General features: G+C 37.2%; 1 protein-coding gene across 1 annotated transcript in view; it reads left to right on the top strand.

Moving 5' to 3' along the window:
* The window catches only part of LOC150098313 (uncharacterized), a 571,066-nt gene that overhangs the window by 410,351 nt on the left and 138,556 nt on the right, over positions 1-22,159 (top strand). The gene's annotated exons all lie outside the window — the stretch shown is intronic.

Raw genomic sequence — 22,159 nt, 5'->3', positions numbered from 1 at the left:
TCAGAAGGAATGCATAAGGACACACTTATGCCTCCAAACAGAAAATGTGCTCATTAATGACCCAAGAACATGTGTATATCCAGATTAGTAAATTCTAAGCAATGTTAAAGTATCCCATAAACTAAATAGAGAAGATTTGTTAAATCTATTAAGGTAGAAAATCATGTATAATTCTAAAAAGATGTGTACAAGCTAATAATAGTTTTAGGCCATGTCAAAGATAGTTCGTGGCCACGGTATCCAATCGGCAGCCGCCATATGTATGACGACACCACCAAGTGAAGGCGCTGTTTTGGAGTATATAGGTTTCGGCGGGGATTTGAATCTCCCTCTTTTTCTTCTCGTTTCATCGGTACCTGGTTTCCTGTGCGGAAGGCTGTATAGCTGTGAAAAGCTTGCCGCCATCCGTAGAAAGAATCTCCCCTTGCTATGTGTGCTATGTGGATCAAAGCTGCAGCTATAGTGCATCCAGATTCCTAAGAAGAAAGGGCCACTGATGAGTTAATGTCAGGTGTACAATTCAGTGTAAGAGTGTTTCATTTCGTGTGGAACAAAGGAATAGTGAAACCGCCATTAAAGAAAGTACAGTAAAGAGATCTGAATATCCAGATAAAGCAAGAACGGTAAGCAGAAATCTTTTCATATTAATATTGGAGTAACCGAGGAGTAAGGAGAACTGGTCTTCAAGAACACAGCCCATCTCCGTGAAGTGTTACAAGAACTGTGTGCAGTTTGGACATTTTGTCTATATCTAAGGAAAAGACATTTTAGGCTTAAGCCAAGTAGGAGACCGAGGCTACGAACTGTTTGTCTAAAGAATAATAATGTTATACTGTTAAAACCTAATTGAATGTCAACTAAAATTATGGTGGAGGATTAAGTCTAAAATAATAAGAAGAAAGAGGGGATAATGTACATCATTATCCTCTCTTTTATTCTTCATTATTCCCATTGTCTGACACCAGATTTAACATAACCATCTTCCTGTACTTCCTTCAATTCTAACTGCTGGCTTACAACTCAAATAAAAACTAAGTATTGCTTGATATAGCGCTTCATTGACTCCATACAACTGTAGCATTTTGAATAGCTTCTCTCTCTTGGCATCTTGTCATATGCCTTTTGCAGATATATAAAACTTAAATAGATATTTGTTTTATTCCCATGATTTCTCAACTATTTGTCATAAAGTGAAAATCTGATCCTGACAGCATTGTTTAATTTTGACAGTATATATCAGAACACAGAATTATCATCATCATCATCAAATTCCTGCCATGTACCCTCAAGGGGTGTTCAGGATATGACAGTACTACATGAAAAAATTACATCATTACTAACTTCCTATCTACAATTTTCCTCCAAATCAGTCTGTTACTTGTCAAGACTCCAACATTATCAGATCTTATATTTCTATCGTCTAAGGCACTTTGTACCGTATCAATCCACCTATATCTTGGTCTTCCTCTGGGTTGTTTTCCTGCCAACCTGGCAGAGAACACTTGTTCTGCTAATCTTTCCTCACCCATTCTATTTAAGTGACCATACCACCTGAGATTAGCTCTGCTAACGCATTCCTGGATGCTGACAATGTCAAGTTCTTTCCTAATATCCTCATTTTTAATATGATATTGCCATTGATGCCATCTGTTCATGCCTATAATCTTTCTAAGCACTCTCATATCTGTGGTCTCTAGTCTTTGGTCAAGTGTTTTACTTCTGACCCAGCTCTCAAATCCATAAGTTAAAACTGGTTTGAGCACTGTCTTGTATACAGCTAATTTAGTGTTCCGACTAATTTCTCTCTTATTCCATATGAATTTATTCAATTGACTTCCCACCATACCAGCTATGCTGATTCTGTTGTCTATTTCTATATTTAATTTACCATCTTCAGTAAAAATCGTGTGCCTAAGTAGCTGAAATGTTTTACTTGTTCCACAGGTTCTCCGTTCACAACACAGTTGACATTTTCAATGATTCTGCCTATTTTCATTGTCTTTGTCTTTTTATTGCTGACCTTCATACCATATCTATTACAACAGCTATTCAATTTAGTCAGAGAATCTTGCAGACTTGTAGCGGATTTATTTAGAAGTATAACATCATCCGCATAAAGCAAAGGGCTGACATTAACATCTCCAATTTTGATATCAGGTTTAATACCACTTTCCTTCATAATGTGATCCATATAGATAATGAATAACAGAGGGGATAATGTACATCCTTGTCTCACCCCAGATTTAACATTAAACCATCTTCCTGTACTTCCTTTAATTCTAACTGCTGACTTACAGCTCAAATAAAGACTAAGTATTGCTTGATATAATGTCCCATTGACACCATATAACTGCAGCGTATTGAATAGCTTCTCTCTTGGCACCTTACTTGTCATATGCCTTTTCCAAATCGACAAAACTTAAATACAGATCTTTGTTATATTCTCATATTTTCTCGACTATTTGTCGTAAAGTGAAGATCTGATCCTGACAGCCTCTATTTGGCCTGAATCCAGCTTGTTCTTCACCAAGCTTTTCTTCCACGATTCTACTCAACCGTTTCTCAAGTATACTTGCATAGATCTTGCCAGGAACACTCAGTACAGAAATACCTCTGTAATTCTCACATTCATTTTATTTCCCTTTTTATATATGGGTACTATGAGAGCTCTACTCCAATCATCGGGAATTCGTCCCTCTGTCCAGGCTTTCTGAACTATGCAGTGCAGCCACTGTAAGACTTTTATACCACCATACTTCAGCATTTCTGGTCGAATATCATCTACTCCTGCTGCCTTTCCACATTTCAAGCCTTTGATGGCTTTTTCTACTTCAAGTATGGATATGTATTCCTGACTGCATGCCTGATCAGTGTTTTTTATCACTGTGCTGTCGTCACTGCTAATTTCATTTAGCAGTTTTTCAAAGTAATTACTCCATACTTCAAGGATATCTTTTTCTCCTGTTTTCATGTCACCTTTATCATCTCTAACTCCTTTTACAGCACTCTTTCCTCCATTCCTAAGCTTCTTCAACAACCTCCAGAATATTTTGCCACCTTCTTGATATTTATTTTCTATATTCTTGCCAAAGTCCTCCCATGACTTTTGTTTAGCTAGTTTTACACACTGTTTAGCTTTCTTACATTTGTCTCTGTATTCTCTAAGAGCACAAGCTGACTTATTTGACAAGAACTTTTGATATGCTTTCTTCTTTTCCTTCACTGCCTCTTTAACTTCCTGTGTCCACCAGGGAGTTCTGATTTTTTTATCCTTGCACACAACCTCACCACATGCCTCTCTGGCAGAATCAATCAATGTTTTCTTCAGTGTTTGCCACTGAATCTCCAAGGTTTGATTCCTGTTCTCAAACTCTTTCATTTTTTCTTTAGTCTACAGTTCACATCTGAGAGCTGCTCAACTTTTATTCGCTTTAAAACTTTCTTACATGTTATTCTTTTCAATATGAAATTCAATTTTATCCTGCTGAAGACTAAATAGTGATCACTTCCAATTTCAAATCCTCTGTACACTCTGGTGTCCTTCACCATGGAGAAAATATCATTATCAACAATAACATAGTCAATGAGACTTTTCTTATTCCTAGCCTCTTCTCTCCATGTGAATTTGTGCACATTTTTATGTTGGAACATGGTGTTAGTAATAACTAGTCCATGTCCTGAGCAGAAATCCAACAGATATTTGCCATTATTATTAGCTTTGCTCTTTTCACCAAATTTTCCCAAAATATTTTTGTATGTCTCACTATCATTTCCTACTCTGCTATTTAGATCCCCAACAAGGACCAACTTTTCCTTTTTCATTGTGTCAGTTGCTTTTTCTAAAGCGTCAAAAAATTCCTCCACTTCTACCTTAGTAGAACCTTCTGTGGGACCATAGGCACAAATAAGTCTCATTGTCCAGTTCCCCATTCTCATATTTGCCCACATTACTCTACTTGAGACTGACTGCCATTCAAGAAGATTAGCCTCGTATTTTGAACACAGAATTATAAGTAAATAATTATTTATTGACTTTTTGCTGATATTTCACTGGTGATATAACCAGCATCTTCAGAGCACAAAAAACAGTTTTTCACAGTATGCGAGGCTACAACAACATGGTTTACCAAAGGGACTAGTTTAACAAAATTGTAGCAAAAAACACAGACTACAGTCCTAATTAGGTGCCCTCTATCTGGAAAAAAAAAAAAAAAAAAAAACAGAGAGAGAGAGAGAGAAAAAGCAAGTACTAGGTATGTCTTAAGATGACTGTCTCCCAAATCTTAGGCAAATTTATACAGCGATATTTATTGAGATTTGGAGTATGTTTCAAGGCTTCTGTTGCTTATAAGAATAATCTCTCTCTGACTTGTAAAAGATTCTGTGCAATACTTTTATTTTCTTCCAGTTGATCCCGTGTGCAGGAGTATCCAAAGCATCTATATATGCTTGGCCACTTGCCATAGTAATAGTGCCTGATGTATCTTTTATGTTCACTGATGCAGATGTCCTCAGTTCTTCCTGTTTGACCATAGTAAGCTTGATCACACTAGCAGGGTACTTCGTAGACTCCTGGATGCAATAAAGGAGGGATGCTGTTCTTGGTTGAACGGATGAGAGTTGCTAATTTGACAAACGGTCTGAATACAGTGCATAGTTGATGTTTATTGAGAATTATTATTATTATTATTATTCAGGCCTCCATGGAGTCAAAAGAATCATCGTGGGAGGTCCTTCCTAAGAACATAAAGTCTGTCAAGACTCATCGAGGGGAGTTCCCCCCCCCCTAAGAAACAAAGTCTATCATACCACTCTTTAAACTCATTGACCGTTCTCGCTCCCACCACTCCATCAGGCAATGCATTCCACGGATTAACCACCCTCCATGCAAAGAAACCACTCCTTACCCTCTTGCTCACAGTTTCCTTTCGTAAATTCCAGGGATGGTCTCTTGTCATCACACATTCCCGCTGTTCAACCAAGCGAAAGAATTCTAGATATCTTTTCCAATGTGCCTTTAATATATGGGATGGTGACTGTTTTGTTGTAGTTTTGCATGGTGGATAGTGGGAGGGGTTTCTTAGGAGTATTTAGTATTTTGTTTATCTTATGAGGGGGGGGGATTATAGCCATTGGCTAAGAATTTGTTGCAAAAGTGAGCCAGTTCAGCAGTAAGAGCATTGTCATTGGAACAGATTTCTCTTACTCTGTGGATTAGTGTTTTTAAGATTCCATACTATTGAGAAGGGTAATGGTGTGATTGTTTGTATAAATATCTCCCTGTATGATCTCTGGAAGACGTGTGATTAGTGTATCCAGGAAGGGCAGACAGTTATTAGCTTCCATTTCCATTGTAAAGTGGATTTTTGGATGTTGGCTATTTAAATGCACTAAGAATGTATCCAGTGTGCCTGGGCCATGTGGCCAAATAGCAAGCACATTGTCAACATAGCATAGCTAAAGTGTTGGTTTGAGAGTGACTGTACTGAAAGCTAGTTTTTCTAGGTGTTCTATGTAGAATTTGGCTATGGGTGGAGAAAGGGGGGGGGAGCCCATAGCTGTCCCATTGTAATATTTTCTTACTCTTGTTTTTATATTAATTTCCACTTGTTTATATTAACATTAGTATTCACATGCAGTCGCACTTTCAATTCTAGGCCGCCAATTAATCTAATGAAGAATGTACAAAGTTTGGAAGACAAAGGGATTGCCTTTGGGTAGTGCCAATTCCTTTGTTTTGTTTCTGGTATCCCTTTTCGGATTTAGGAAAAATTTATATTATGATGCTGCGCCATCCTAAATTCTAGACAAGAGAATAACTCAATAATCAGAGAATTAACACTCAGAATTATATACTATTAACTAATTCCTTGATAAGGTCGTTAAGTACTTGAATCTTACAAAACCTATATTTCATTGCAGTCATAGCTACTCTTATGTCTTAACTCCCGCATTGGTTTTGACTTTTATGAGCTGTGCAAAGAGATCAAAATCAGGCAATTTGTTAGATTAATAAAACAGAAAAACATTTATTTATCAAATCAGATATATTACAGATAACAATTACTAACTTAGAATCACAACTATCCTTCAGATGAGTTCAATTAATTAAGTGATACGAACTCTCTCTTAGCATTATATAACATGCCTCAAAATCTCAATTGAAACTAGATTAGAGCTTCAACTACTAGCTAAACATTCCAGTCAGTAATCAACATTTCTAGAGGCTAACGAATTAACAGACTGAGTACACCATATAGCATTAACATATTCCTACACAATTTTTTTTTTAGAACATACGCTTCCACCTTCTCCTTGTTAAAGCTCTAGAGTTCTTTCATTTAATGAAACTTGAATAACTAGAAAGTTCCTTGCACAAACACGGATTATCCCTCTTAGTACAAATACATAATAGAACAAAATTTTATATTACCAGGGACTGTAGAAATACTTGGCCTTCTCCTCATTTGTCTCTGGAGTGCTTTTGTCTCGTTAACCTTGCATCTGCTTGATTTCATCTGGAAGGATCAACTGGTGGGCTTGGGCACGATTTGCCTCCATCGAAGTAAGCTACTCTAGCTTGCTGCTATCGGATCAAGTGGTTCGGCATAACTTGTCGGTCTGCACTGTACCTTCTGCAGGGCCGAGGTCTGTACTCGCTGAACTACTGCCTCACCGGTGGGCTGACTAATGACATGTCCGCGTGCTCTTGCAACCTTCCTCGGGAACTCCGGAACTCACATCCGTAGAACGAAGAGAAAAAAGCCCTCAGCTGGTGCTGCCAAGCTCTATATATCCTAGGCGCACTCTTCACTTTCCTACGTTACGATCTCTTCTCCTTTCTTGCACTCGGCACCTAACTCCTCTCAGCACCCAATGCTGGCACTTCTCCTAGTGTGCTTTGCTGGAAACTTCCGTGCATAACTTGTCTCTGTTTCACGTGTTTGCCTCAGGTCTTCAATGCTTAATCTGATTATCTTGCTAGCAATATGACTCAGATACTTACACATTAACACAAGGTTCACATATTTTTAACTTCTGGTAAATTTAACAATGACCAATAATAGTATAAAGGATAAAGAAAATACTTAGGTTATAACTGTTATCGGTAATTGACAATTCGTTTTTTGTTCTCTGATGCACAATTATTAGCTCCGGGAATATTGTTACTTGTTAAATCTGAATGAAATAATTATGGAATAATTTCTCTTTCATTCAGAATTTAACACCATCTAGTTGTGTGTATATTTTCACTTTCCATGTGAAATATCCTGCATGTATTGTGAATTTAAATAGTTCAAATATATCAGGGGGGAAGTGTGACTTTAGCAGATTAAGGGTTTCAATTAGTGGTACATTTGTGAATAGTGAGGTGATATCAAAGCTCACCATTAAGTCAAAATTTCTGCCCACCATTAGGTGGGCAGAAATTTTGAAAAAGGAGAGAGAATTGTTTGTGAGAGTGGTTAGTAGCTTAGCTAAATGTCTAGCCAGTTTGTATGTGGGACTATTTATACTATCTACACTAGGGTGTAAAGGTGTACCTTGTTTGTGAATTTTTGGTGCTCCATATATCCTGGGTGTTTTAACATGGAAGGACTTGAGTTTGTTTACTGTTTCTTTAGGCCAGGAAGTGACTATTTTCATTAATTTATGCATCTTATTCTTTTCTGTGTTGGTGGGATTGCAATCTATGATTTTGTATGTTGACTGGTCTTGTAAAAGTGTGTGCATTTTGTTTTCATATTCTGTTGTGTCCATCACCACGGTTGTATTCCCTTTGTTTCTTTTTGTTATGACAATCTGGTTATTATTATGTAACTCTTTTAGAGCAATGATTTCCTTATGAGGGATATTATTTCTGGGAGACTTAAACTGGATTAAGATGTTGGCCACATCTAAATGCATGTTATTGGCTATTGCTGGAGGCAGGTCGTATATTCCCTGTTTGATGGACGCCACTATGGATACATTCTTAGCACAATAATAAAAAAATTTACAATGGAACTGGAAGCTAATAACTGTCTGCCCTTCCTGGATACACTAATCACACATCTTCTAGATGGTTCCTTATCATTCTCAGTTTTTAGAAAACCCACACATACAGGGAGATATTTACACAAACAGTCACACCATCACCCTTCTCAACAGTATGGTATCTTAAAAATTAACCCACAGAGCGAGAGCAATCTGTTACAATGACAATGCTCTTACAGCTGAACTGGCTCACTTACGCCACACCTTCTTGGCCAATGGCGAAATATATCTAGAATTCTCAATAAACATCAACTACGCACTGTATTCAGACCATGTGTCAAATTAGCAACTCTCATCCATTCACCCAAGGACAGCATCCTTCCTTTATCACATCCAGGAGTCTACGAAGTACCCTGCTCGTGTGATCAAGCTTACTACAGTCAAACAGGAAGAACTGTGGACATCCGCATCAGTGAACATAAAAGATACCTCCAGCACTATCACTATGACAATTCGGGTGAAGCAGACCATGCTTTGGATACCCCTGCACACAGGATGAACTGGAAGAAAACAAGAGTACTGCACAGAAGCTTTTGCAAGTCAGAGAGATTATTCTTAGAAGCAACAGAAGCCTTGAAACATTCTCCGAATCTCAACAAATATGACTGTATAAATTTGCCTAAGATTTGGGAGACAGTCATCTTAAGACATAACTAGTACCTGCTTTCTTTCTGTTTTTTTTTTTTTTTTTTTAGATAGAGGGTGCTTAATTAGGACTTTAGTCTTTGTGTTGTTGCTGCAATTTTGTTAAACTAGCACCTTGGTTACACCATGTTGTTGTAGCCTCGCATACTGTGACAAACTTTTTTTTGTGATCTGAAGATACTGTTATAACACCAGCAAAATATTACTATTACTATTACTATTATTACGGGCAACTCCAGTAGTCATTGGACTCATCGAGGGAGGTCCCAAATCATATTCATCACAACTATTTGACATTCATACAGTATCTATCATACCTCGCCTTAAACTCATTCACCGTCACAGCATCCACCACAGACTCAGGGAGCGCATTCACTACTCTAAAAGTAAAGAACCCAGCTCTAACACCTTTACTAACCACACTTTTGCCCAGTTTCCATGGATGTCCCCTAGTCCTCCCACAGCCAGCCGTGTTCTCAAAAATATCTTCTGAATTAATTTTATAGAAACCCTTCAGTAATTTGAATGTCTCAATCATATCTCCCCTCCTCTGCCTATCAACCAATTTTTGCAACCCACAAATCCTCAACCTGTTCTCATACGGTTCATTCCACAGACCTGCTATCATCTTGGTCACTCGCCTCTGGATCCTCTCCACCTCCTCCCCATCAAGAAGAAACCTAGGTGACCAAATCTGAGCACAGTAGTCTAGATGGGGTCTTATCAAGGCTCGATACAGAGGAACAATAACCTGCTTGTCTCTGCTTGTCATCGTATTCTTCAGCAACCAAGTGATTTGATGAGCTGTTTTGGTCACTTTTGCAATGTGTCCCCTAAATTTCAATTCCTTATCTACCAACACTCCTAAATCTCGTGCCTCATCAATTTCCTGGAGCACGGTTCCACCAATGCAGTAAACTGCCGCCAATCTTTTCACCCCAAAATGCATAACCTTACATTTTGCCACATTAAACTGACATCCATTCTCCTTAGCCCAGACCTCCAATCTATCCAAATCATCCTGCAAAATTTTGACGTCATCTGCATTCACTATTGCCCTACCCAACTTCGCATCATCCGCAAACAAATGAACTGTTCCTCTCAGATCATTTCCTATATCATTTATGAACAAATTAAACAGCAGTGGTCCAAGAACAGATCCTTGTGGCACACCACTAGTCACAGGCCGTCTTGTGGACTCTAGAGCAATAAGTCAATAAATAATTATTTACTTATAATTCTGTGTTAAGTTTTTTACCTTGGGTATAATATACGTTAACGATACCAAGCTATTTTAAATATAAACCTGGTTTTAATGCATTTCCCGAGTAAGCAAACAGACAAGTGAGTCAAGTTTGCGCCTGCAAGTAGTGCAAGTCTGGGTGATCCGTACCTAGTGCAAGTCTTAGGCAACTCGTGGTAAAGATGGAATAAGCTCTGATCACTATTCTTGATGTTTACCCTTAATGCAAGGCACATCTCCTTGAGGAGATGTATGCTGTTATGAATTCAAGGCATGGGGCCACTACCCAGACATGTTTCGACCTTTATTGAGGTCTCATCAGTGGGAGCCAGGCTTAAAAATACCAAGTTTTAAGTAATACAGAGCTTATAAATAATTTACCAAAACAAGTTATCATAAGGGGCTTTGACTTATTAAATAAAAATCTCAGGATGAGAGATAGATGTACAAAGTTTTTTACCTTGGGTATAATATACATTAAAGATTCCACTGACTTGTCTGTTTGCTTACTTGGGAAATGGATTAAAACCAGGTTTATATTTAAAATAGCTTGGTATCTTTAACGTATATTATACCCAAGATAAAAAACTTTGTAGATCTATCTCTCTCATCCTGAGATTTTTATTTAATAAGGTCAAAGTACCTTATGGTAACTTTTTTTTGATAAAATATTTATAAGCTCTGTATTACTTAAAACTTGGTATTTCTAAGCCTGGCTCCCACTGATGAGACTTTAATAAAGGTCGAAACCGGTCTGGGTAGTTGCCCCTTGCCTTTAATGCATAGCATCATACATCTCCTCAAGGAGATGTGCCTTGCATTAAGGGTAAATATCAAGAATAGTGATCAGAGCTTATTCCACCTTTACCACGAGTTGCCTAAGACTTGCACTACGTATGGGTCACCCAGACTTGTACTACTTGCAGGTGCAAACTTGACTCACTTGTCTGTTTGCTTACTTGGGAAATGGATTAAAACCAGGTCTATATTTAAAATAGCTTGGTATCTTTAATATATATATATATATTTTTATGAAAAAAATTTGAATGACTAGAACCGAGATTTAATTAAAAAGGTTTTAATATAAACACACTACTAGTTTCGGCCTGTAACAGCCTTCTTCAGGTGACATTATAAAAGAAAAAACACTAAACATTGAGGGTTAAAAGACTATGAACAACGTAGACAGTCTTTATACATAATTAGCATGAAAACGTTGTAGTTGTATTTGAAGCTGTTCTTTCATTTGTTGCATTGTTGGCAGAGTGCGTGCTTGCTGCATCACGTGAACGCCAGTACATGATTACAGCTGAATGACTATCTGGGAGGTTGTAGCTTAAGTTGTTATTTAGATGAACAGGATTGAAGATGATTTCTCTCGATTCCACAATTTTTCTCTCTATTTCGTCACTGCAACGGAAGATGTTTGTAGATTTTTCCCAGCAGACTTTGTGACTTTGGTTATCATCATTAGGATTAGCCGAGAAAAGGATATGACTTGATAATGCACTTGCTCGCTGTCTCTTGTAAGTAATGTCTCTCATGTGATGCAGCAAGCACGCACTCTGCCAACAATGCAACAAATGAAAGAACAGCTTCAAATACAACTACAACGTTTTCATGCTAATTATGTATAAAGACTGTCTATGTTGTTCATAGTCTTTTAACCCTCAATGTTTAGTGTTTTTTTTTTTATAATGTCACCTGAAGAAGGCTGTTACAGGCCGAAACTAGTAGTGTGTTTATATTAAAACCTTTTTAATTAAATCTCGGTTCTACTCATTCAAATTTTTTTCATAAAACTATGTATGTTAACCGAGTCAATGATCATTCTGCCATCTATAACCTTCATGGCGAGGCTTCTATTATCAATAATAAAAGAAACTTCAACAAGACACTAAAGAGGATTGGACTAAACATTAACAGGTTGGTCTTCTTAAAACGTTGCAAATTCCATGCTATCTTTCCTAAATTTATATGCTTTAAAGAAAACATAACAACTGAACGTGCGAAGAGAATATATTCTCATAAATTATCATAAAGCTAAATTAGACCTACTGTCTGAAAGAATATCGGATACTAAACGCACTCTCGCTTTTCTTTTCAATAAAAAAAGAACCATAGCTGAAATACTGGAAGAATCTCTAGATAATGAAAGTTGGCATACCTTTAATACATACTGTGAATCTCAAGCAGCAAGAATACAATATAATAACAAAGTAAATCTTATAAGAAAATTTGAAACGTTAAAGAGATTACAAAATAATAGAAACTCAAAACCACACATCAATATTGACAAAGTCGTTATCAACAAATCCTCCTATATACTTTCAGATGTAGAACAAAGCATCCTTAGTAAAGGTCTAAACTTCATTCCTTCCCCAAAATTAATACCAAAGGAGACACTATTTACAAAAATAGAAAAAGCTGCTTCTTCTCTCCCTCCACAAGATGCAAACCTTCTACGTATTGAATCAATCTTTATTATCAATAACGCAAAACCACCTGCAGACAACATTACTTCAACTGAACGCAAAGCTATTAAAAGTTTAAAAAACAACAGAGATATAATCATCCTCCCTGCAGATAAAGGAAATGCAACAGTCATCCTGAACTCCGAAGATTACAAGAATGAAATGATTGAATTACTACATAATGATACCTACTCAATACTTGAGAGAGATCCAACTCGTGAACTTCAAAATCGTACAAAATCTTATTAAAAACAACAACTGAATTACCCCGAAACGTCCGTTTATCTCTACGCTCTCTCCATCCGTTAATTCCTCGCATATATGGTGTTCCTAAAATCCATAAAGAGAACAACCCATTACGCCCAATTGTAGAAGGTATCGATTCTCCTACATACAATCTTTCAAAATACCTTGCCAAATACCTCAAAAGTTTTTCAGGGAAATCACCATCCTTTATCAAGAACACTACAGAATTTGCTACATACATCAAGGATATTACAGTTGATGAAAATGACATCATGGCTAGCTTGGACATAACTTCTTTGTTCACTAATGTCCCAACAGATGAAGTCCTAACATTACTCAAGGACAAGTTATCCAAAAAAATGTTAGCCTTGCTTACACATTGCATCAGGTCCGGTTACTTCAAATTTCAAGATAATATATACAAACAAAATCATGGATTGGCTATGGGTAATCCTTTATCTCCGGTTCTTGCAAATATTTACTTAGAAGATTTTGAAACCAAGGCTATCTCTTCCTTTATTTTAACACCTAAAGTTTGGAAAAGTTATGTGGATGACGTCTTCATTGTTTGGAGCCATGGACATGAATCCCTTATGGTTTTCCTCGAACATCTCAATAGCCGACATCAAAGTATTAAGTTTACTGCTGAGCTTGAAACGGATAATTCCTTGCCTTTTCTTGATGTCAAACTGACTCGCTCTTCTGGTAAACTAAAAATATCGATATATAGAAAACCCACACATACCAACAGATATCTGCACAGTCAGTCCCATCATTTCCCTCCTCATAAGCTTTGAATAATTTCCACCTTGGGACATAGAGCCCGTTCTCTTCTTGATGATCCAAATGAACTGCTTACAGAAATAAACCATCTGAAAACTTCTTTCGAAGTTAATGGATATTCCAAGAAAATCATTAATAAATTCCTTCTTAATCCTCCTAGACATCACTCAGAAGAAACAAATAGATTCAAAAGCAATATATCTATTCCTTACATAAGTACTGTTTCACATAAATTAGCAAAAGTTCTAAAAAAATACAATATCAGAACCTTGTTCACTCCACTTCCAAAGATCCGTTCCTTAATTAGCCACCCAAAACCTTGTCATCATCAACTCAAATACCCTGGTGTATATAAAATATTATGTGACTGTGATATTCCTTATTTCGGGCAGACAGACAAATCTGTCGAAATGCGTATGGAAGAACACGTGAGAGACATTACTTACAAGAGACAGCGAGCAAGTGCATTATCAAGTCATATCCTTTTCTCGGCTAATCCTAATGATGATAACCAAAGTCACAAAGTCTGCTGGGAAAAATCTACAAACATCTTCCGTTGCAGTGATGAAATAGAGAGAAAAATTGTGGAATCGAGAGAAATCATCTTCAATCCTGTTCATCTAAATAACAACTTAAGCTACAACCTCCCAGATAGTCATTCAGCTGTAATCATGTACTGGCATTCACGTGATGCAGCAAGCACGCACTCTGCCAACAATGCAACAAATGAAAGAACAGATTCAAATACAACTACAACGTTTTCATGCTAATTATGTATAAAGACTGTCTATGTTGTTCATAGTCTTTTAACCCTCAATGTTTAGTGTTTTTTCTTTTATAATGTCACCTGAAGAAGGCTGTTACAGGCCGAAACTAGTAGTGTGTTTATATTAAAACCTTTTTAATTAAATCTCGGTTCTAGTCATTCAAATTTTTTCATAAAACTATGTATGTTAACCGAGTCAATGATCATTCTGCCATATATATATATATATATATATATATATATATATATATATATATATAAATAAGTTTAATGACTATTACCGAGAGAAAAGATGGCATGATATATTTAACAAGATACTACTAGTTTACTAGTTTCGTTACAAGAACATCATCAGGTATCATACTCAAAGAAATATATAAAAAATTTCAGAGACTTAAAATTGTATTAACAGAACAAGTTTTTCATTTGTTCTGTTAATAGAATTTTAAGTCTCTGTAATTTTTTATATATTTCTTTGAGTATGATACCTGATGATGTTCTTGTAACGAAACTAGTAAACTAGTAGTATCTTGTTAAATATATCTTGCCATCTTTTCTCTCGGTAATAGTCATTAAACTTATTTTATAATATTCCTACCGAGTAAAAATGAATTCTCCTGATATATATATATATATATATAATCAAAATTAAACAACATGTACGATGAACGCATAAGCCTTTCTACACATTTGATCCTGACAGCCTCTACTTGGTATGAATCCAGCTTGTTCTTCACCAAGCTTCCCTTCCACAATCCTTCTCAACTGTTTCTCAAGTATACTTGCATGAATCTTACCAGGAACACTCAGTAGGGAAATACCTCTGTAATTTATACATTCAGTTTTATTTCCATTTTTATTTATGGGTACTATCATAGCTCTATTCTAATCATTTGGAATTCATCCCTCTGTCCAGGCCTTTTGAACTATGCAGTGCAGCCACTATAAGACTTTTATACTTCCATACTTGAGCATTTCTGGTCGATTATCATATACTCCAGTTGCCTTTCCACATTTCAGGATTTTGATGGCTTTTTTCTACTTCAAGTATGGATATGTGTTCGTGATTGCTGGTCAGTGTTTTTTACCACTGTGCTGTCACTAATTGTTTCATTCAGCAATTTTTCGAAGTAATTACTCCAAACTTCAAGGATATCTTTTTCTCCAGTTTTCATGTCACCTTTATCATCTCAAATTCCTTTTACAGCACTCTATCCTCTATTTCTGAGCTTCTTCAAAAATCTCCAGCATATCTTGCCACCTTCTTGATATTTATTTTCTATGTTTTTTTTTAACCAAGTCTAAACAAAGTCATGACTTTTGTTTAGCTAGTTTTACACAGTGTTTAGCTTTCTTACATTTGTCTTGGTATTGTCTAAGTTCACAAGGTGACATATTTGCCAGGAACTTTTGATATGTTTTCTTCTTTTCCTTCACTGCCCCTGTGTCCACCATGGAGTTCTGATTTTTTGATCCTTGCAGACAACCTCACCATATGCCTCTCTGGCTGAATCAATCAGTGTTTTCTTTAGGGCTTGCAACTGAATTTCCAAGGTTTGATTCCTGTTCTCAAACTCTTTCATTTTTTCTTGAATAATATTTGCATGTTTCAGTCTACAGTTCACATCTGAAAGCTGCTCAACTTTTATTCCCTTTAAAACTTTCTTACATGTCCTTCTTTTTCTTGATGAGAAAGATCCCACCAGTTTTTGTGTTTTTTGTTTCACTCATCCCTATTATGTTGATCTGGTACTTATCCAATTTCTCAGCTTGCTCAGTTTCTTTGTTATTCAGACTTCTTATGTTGATAGTACCAATCTTGAATTCTGATTATGTTAAGTTGGGGTGTGTTTTAGGATTTGTTCCAGTAGTTGACTTTCCGCTGTTTACTCTGGTTCCCTGCTGAAAACAGCGGGGACCTTGTTTAACTGGCAACGCCCCAGCTGGCATTAAATTCTGTCATTTTGTACTCTCATTTTATTGGTTTAAGCCAATAATCCCAAAATGCCAGCCCATCCTCGTTCATTCAGTATCCAGGTAGGTATCTAACAGGGTGCACCACGAGAAGGTGGGGATTGGACTTTAGGTCAGAAGCCCTGGTCAGTTCTCTGCATTCCTTTAAAGGCAATGTGGAGGTCTCCTCTCAGTTATACATATTTGGTCCTTAAGCACCCCAGAGATTCATTATTATAATTATAATAAAACCTTATTATCTTTATTATATAACATATATAAGATATTATATAAGATAAGATATATAAGATAATATTAAATAAGATAAAGGTAAATAATATAATAATATTCTAATTATAACTTTTTATATGAGTACTCTGCGGAGTCAAAGACTCTTTGTGGTGGGAGACCCACTCCATTAACACAATACTTATCATAGGAGTGCTCACAATCATCCATTCCACTTATTCACTAATCTTAAGTAAAGAACCTAGTCTACACATCCTATAACCACACTCTTAGACAATTTCCAAATGCAATCCATTGTTTTCTCCTTATTCCTCATGTATTGTACACTTTTTCGTGTGTCACTCATAGAATCCCTTTAGTAACCAAAGTTTCTATCATATCCTCTCACCTCTGCCTGTCGGCTAAACTGTGCAATTCACACACCATCAGTCTATCCTCATAAGAAACATTCTACAGACCTGTCACCAGCTTGCTCTCTTGTGTCTGAATCCCCTCCACCACTTTCCAATCCCCAAGAAATGCAGTTGACCAAATCTGTGAATAGTAGTCAACATGTGGCTGAATAATAGTCTTATGAAGAGGGATAATAACCTTCCTATCTTTATTTGTCAATGAATGTGTTCTTCCCAAATCATCCTCTGAGTTATTTTGTCGACTCTTGCTATATCTCCTCTGAATTTCAAATCGTTATACATCCTCAACACCAGAGATTCCTTGCCTCATCGATTTTCATTAAACTAGTATTATCGATATGATACATATTCTTTAATCTTTTCATACTGAAGTGCATTACCTTACATTAGCAGGCCAAAGGAAATCCCAAAGAGTTCTTTTGTTACGTAGCAAGTAAGAGGAAGAATGATTTTGGAAGATTAACCTTAATATGTGCTGATGGTGATGAGGTGACGAAAGCAGATAAAATAGTTGGGTTACTGAGTGACCACTTGACCACTTTGCAAGGGTATATCATCAAAGTGAAGTTACTGCTCTAACATATGTGACAGAGACTGATGTGAGAATAGAGGTTGATGAATTGGAGGTTCTTAGGATATTGCAGAATCTCAATGTAAATACAGCTATGGGATTTGATGGGATATCAGATAGGGTTTTGTGAGAATGTACAAAGGAACTAGCAATGTCTCTGACCAGACCCTTTAAGTCTCAGCTCTGGTAGAGTTCCAAGGTAGTGGAAAGAGGACAAAATAATTTCCTTGCATAAGGGAAGTTCTAAGACTGCAGCATCAAATTATAGACCAGTCAGTATCTCAAGCATGAGTAAATGTATGGAAAAAATTGGTCAGAAAGAGAATTGAAGAATATGTGGATAAGTATATAATAATGTATGAGGGTCAACATGGCTTTGTGAAGGGCCAGTCATGCCTTAGTAATTTACTAACTTTTTATAATAGAGTAACACCTCTCAACAGTTTAAAAGTCTCAATCATATCACCTCTCCTTCTTCTATCCACCAAACTCTGCAGTCCACATTCCCTCAGCCGATCCTCATAACTTTCCTTGTACAGTTCTAAAACTATCTTTGTCATCCATCTTTGTATCCTTTCCACAGTTAATTTATCCCCTTCAAATCCTGGGGAACAAATCTGAGAACAATAGTCCAAGTGTGGTCTGATCAGAGACTTATACAACGGAATGATAACCCTCTTATCTCTGCAGGTCAGTGTCCTCATAATTGCAGCAATCCTCTGTGTTACCTTCACCACCTTTGCAATATGTCCTCTAAACTTCAGGTTTCTATCAATCATCAACCCCAGATCTCTTGTCTCCCCTACTTCCTCCAGTATAACTCCTCCCATAGAGTATGCAGCATCCCATCGATGTTTCCCACACCTCAAGACCTTATATTTTGCTGCATTAAACTGATACCACTATTCATTTGCAGATCCATCTAGCTTATTTAAATCCTCTTGCAGGGCTACCACATCTGCACTATTACTAATAATCCTTCCCAGCTTCGCATCATCTGCAAACAACTGAATATCTCCTTGCAATTCACTGGCAATGTCATTGATATAAAGGTTAAACAATATAGGTCCTAGTACTGAGCCCTGTGGGGCCCCACTTGTAACCTTGTGCCTCCTTGAAACTGCTCCACCATACACAACACTCTCATACCTCTCAGACAGCCAATCCTGAATGTCAACTGGATTCAGGATTGGCTGTCTGAGAGGTATGAGAGTGTTGTGTATGGTGGAGCAGTACAAAGTATGTATCCTTATCTTATGTGGCACCCTGTCAAATGCCTTGACTATGTCTAAGAAAATTGCAGTATATGCCTTTCCCTCATCTAATGTTCTTGTAACTTTATTATAAAAGGCTAGCATATTGCTAAAACAAGAGCGCCCTTTCACAAATCCAGGTTGACTCTCACAGATAGCATTACCCTCATCTGCCCAGTGCTGTATACGGTCCCTCACTACTTTCTCCAAGATCTTAACAACTACTGATGACACACAGACTGGCCTATAATTAGACACTTCCAGTCTGTTACCACCCTTATGCAATGGCACTGTCTTACCTTCCTTCCATTCCCTGGGCACCTTTGCCGAAGCCAGACTTTCATTGAAAAGCCAGGTTAAAGGCATTGTCAGTTCCCTAGCACATTCTCTCAAAACTCGTGGTGAAATACCATCCAGTCCCAAAGCTTTACTGATATCCAGAGTACTCAGTATCTGAAACACACTCTCCTCCTGTACCTCTAAACCTCGAACCAGCCCTATCCCTCTAGCATTAAAACTGACTCCTCTAGGATGAAATACTCCAATAAAGTGTTCATTGAACAATTCCACTATGTCCTCTGCATCAGTCACTCTAGTCCCATTTTTATCCCACAATGTCAATCTTCCACAGTCATTTCTCCTCCTACTGGCCACATAGCTAAAAAATTCCCTAATATTTTCTTTGGATCTTAGGGCCAATCTCCTCTCATATTCCAGCTTCGCTTTCCTTACCACACTAGTCACTCTTCTGGCCTGTGTCTTATATTCTTCATGCATCTTCTCTTCACATGTCTCCTTATATCTCTTTCATAGCCTCTTTTTTGCATGCAATTCCTGTTTAATATTGTTTGTCATCCACTTTACTCCAAATTGTGTCCTCTTCTTCACTTGTGGTACACAACTTATCATTGCTGCTAACAAATATTCTTTCACAATTTCCCATGCATTAATGATATCCTGGCCTTCCTATTCCTCCCTCCATGAAACTTCCCGAAGTTGTCGTCTAAGACTATTATAATCACCTGCATTATAATTCCACATAAGCTCCTGTCTCTTTGATACTCCTGCATGTCTATTCATTTTCCAAGTCAAAACCATACGGTCACTCTCTCCAACTGGTGAGAGAGATGTCAACTCAGTTATTATCAACTCTTCTGATGCTATAACCAAATCCAAAACTCTTGAACCTCTTGTTCCCTCTGTTACATGTTGCCTAAGACATTTGTCCCTCAAGAATTCTAGAAATTCCATTCCCCTATTGCTACATGCATCTTCCTCTCTCCAATTTATACTACTGTAGTTAAAATCTCCCATAACAATCATTCTTCTTGCACTTGCCAAACTTACCTGTCTAAACATCTCCTGGTCCCCATCCTCTTTGCTCCTGGGTCTGTAGCAACACCCCACTAAATATCCTGTCTTGCCTACTTCTACCTCACACCATATGCTCTCAAAATCATTTTTCTCACTTCCTTCCAAAGCCTCCACTCTTAGAGGATATAGGGCATCACTAATCATAAGCAGTACCTCACCACCATGCTTTCCCCTCCTATCCTGACGAAAAATGCTATACCTAGCGACTTCTATTCCTGTTGTTATATCCCCTTCTGTCAACCATGTCTCAGTGATCCCAAGAATTTTTGGCCAGGCTGATGCTATCTGCACCACTAATTCCTCTCCCTTATTCCTGATACTCCTGGCATTAGTATAAAGCGTATAAATGGCATTGTTTCTATACCCAGCATTATCCCTTCTAGACTCCACTGGGCTCAGTGTTACCTGACATCGTCTCCCTTCTCCCAAGTATCCATTCCCACAAGAGGCCACCCCTGCTATCATCCTCCCTGGGACACACTGACTGGTTCAGAACGAAATACATTATGGAAAAATAGATTACAAGCTGTGTATCACATTGATGGAACTGTACTCCAGGAAATAGATGAACCTAGAGATTTAGGAGTTTGGTAGACAGGATATATTGCTAAGATTGCTAAAGTAACTCATAAGAGTACTTGGTTATCGAAGAACACTCTAACTAGTAGAGAAAGGTAAGTTGTTATTCCACTTTATAAGAACTTGATACATTCACATCCAGATTACTGTGCTCAAGTCTGGTTTAGGAGAAAAAGAGGGTATAAAAATATAAACATTTAAGTTACTTAAAGAGTTTTATAGAAGTGATGCAGGGAAAATGTTTCAATTCTTGTCTAGAGAGACCAGAACTAGAAATCATCCATGGAAGTTGAATATAGGTGTGAGAAGTAGATTTTTTGGTTGGAGAGTTGTGAATCAGTAGAATGGGTTGCCATAGTCAGTTTTTTAAGTGCTTTGTCTGATAATGGGTTCAATTAGAGGTATGATAGATTGTGTGTTACTTGGGGTCTGCTGCAATCAGTCTTCAGACTCCATGGAGGTGCCTGTACAATAATAATAATAATTTTATAACATCATCATCATCATCATCATATTCCTGCAATGTACCCTCAAGGGGTGTACAGGATATGACAGTACTACATGAAAAAATTACATCATTACTAACTTCCTATCTACAATTTTCCTCCAAATCAGTCTGTTACTTGTCAAGACTCCAACATTATCAGATCTTATATTTCTATCGTCTAAGGCACTTTGTACCGTATCAATCCACCTATATCTTGGTCTTCCTCTGGGTCGTTTTCCTGCCAACCTGGCAGAGAACACTTGTTTTGCTAATCTTTCCTCTCCCATTCTATTTAAGTGACCATACCATCTGAGATTAGCTCTGCTAACGCATTCCTGGATGCTGACAATGTCAAGTTCTTTCCTAATATCCTCATTTTTAATATGATATTGCCATTGATGCCATCTGTTCACGCCTCTAATCTTTCTCAGGACTCTCATATCTGCAGTCTCTAGTCTTTGGTCAAGTGTTTTACTTCTGACCCAGCTCTCAGATCCATAAGTTAAAATTGGTTTGAACACAGTCTTGTATACAGCTAATTTAGTGTTCCGACTAATTTCTTTCTTATTCCATATGAATTTATTCAATTGACTTCCCACGATACCAGCTTTGCTGATTCTGTTGTCTATTTCTATATTTAGTTTACCATCTTCAGTAAAAATCGTGTGCCTAAGTAGCTGAAATGTTTTACTTGTTCCACAGGTTCTCCATTCACAATACAGTTGACATTTTCAATGATTCTGCCTATTTTCATTGTCTTTGTCTTTTTATTGCTGACCTTCATACCATATCTATTACAACAGCTATTCAATTTAGTCAGAGAATCTTGCAGACTTGTAGCGGATTTATTTAGAAGTATAACATCATCCGCATAAAGCAAAGAGCTGACATTAACATCTCCAATTTTGATATCAGGTTTAATACCACATTCCTTCATAATATGATCCATATAGATAATGAATAACAGAGGGGATAATGTACATCCTTGTCTCACACCAGATTTAACATTAAACCATCTTCCTGTACTTCCTTCAATTCTAACTGCTGACTCACAACTCAAATAAAGATTAAGTATTGCTTGATATA

Source organism: Typopeltis vanoorti, chromosome 15, assembly GCF_054136105.1.
Source record: "Typopeltis vanoorti isolate ZY-2024b chromosome 15, IOZ_Tvanoo_1.0, whole genome shotgun sequence".
NCBI classification, from domain to species: Eukaryota; Metazoa; Arthropoda; class Arachnida; order Uropygi; family Thelyphonidae; genus Typopeltis; species Typopeltis vanoorti.
Note: the sequence above shows the minus strand (reverse complement) of the source record. Positions and strands in the feature narration are given on the sequence as shown.